This window comes from Pseudopipra pipra, chromosome 8 (genome assembly GCF_036250125.1).
Source record: "Pseudopipra pipra isolate bDixPip1 chromosome 8, bDixPip1.hap1, whole genome shotgun sequence".
Taxonomy (NCBI): domain Eukaryota; kingdom Metazoa; phylum Chordata; class Aves; order Passeriformes; family Pipridae; genus Pseudopipra; species Pseudopipra pipra.
In genome coordinates this window covers 37,651,198-37,652,069 of record NC_087556.1, presented here as the reverse complement: position 1 = coordinate 37,652,069, position 872 = coordinate 37,651,198, and the positions used below count along the sequence as shown (strand labels likewise).

General features: G+C 50.7%; 1 long non-coding RNA gene across 1 annotated transcript; it reads right to left on the bottom strand.

Annotated features, from left to right (window-relative positions):
- On the bottom strand, positions 1–872 carry LOC135418470 (uncharacterized). Its single transcript, XR_010432470.1, has 4 exons — positions 679–872; positions 503–574; positions 340–413; positions 1–126 (listed from the first exon to the last, which is right to left on the bottom strand). It is a non-coding gene; the product is annotated as an uncharacterized LOC135418470 (long non-coding RNA).

Sequence of the window (872 nt, the reverse complement as noted above, 5' to 3'; positions counted from 1 at the left end):
TACCTGGGGGAGTGAGAAAAAAAGTTATGGGTGTTTCTGAAAGTAAGGGAGACGCCAGCACCTACTCCCTACCTCCCCGACTCAACCTCAATGCTCCTCCTTTGCCAAAGGCAGGCTGGATGGCACCTGCAACTGGGAAAGGTCCAGCCTTAATTGATGACCCTTGTAGTACTAGGAGATTACTCACAAGGACAGCTGAAGACCATCAAACCTAATTGGCAGGTGGCTCCGGCCCTCTCAGGCTGCACACATTCTCTGCAAAGTAAAAAAGCCAAAGGCAAATGTACAGACTGAGGTACTGCCTGAAAGGATGCCTTCCCTGGGGTAGCTCCTACCTACCTCTCCTCCACAGTGACCTCTTACCAGCAGGGGCCCTGAAGCACTGGACTGTCTGTTAGAAGGTGGCAGAACCCCTGGAAAACACAAGAAACAAAGCATGTGCACAGATTCACCACAACACCTGTAAAAGACCATCTAGTTCTGTCCTGGAGTCAATGCTCACCTTGCTCACCGGGACTCACCTGGATCACCTCCCCTCCAGTGCCTAGAGCCTCCTGGGCCCAGGGCTCTGCAGCTGAAAACAAAGAAAAAACAAACCCAAACAACAAAATCCTTAACACACAAGTAAACGTGGAGCTAAAAGCCACATCTTTGTGCTGATGTCAGGTGATGACCCACCTTCTTGCTCTGCTCCTCTGGCCTCTGTTCTGTTCAACTCTGCTTTACACCCTGCCCCTCTGACATGGTAAAGAAACCCTAACCAAAGTCACCCAGATAGATGGGGAGAGCTCAAAGAGTCTCCCTTCTCTTTAGGCAAACCACCCAGGGTCACTGCCTGCAGCCAAAGACTGCAGCTGTAATTGCACAGAATA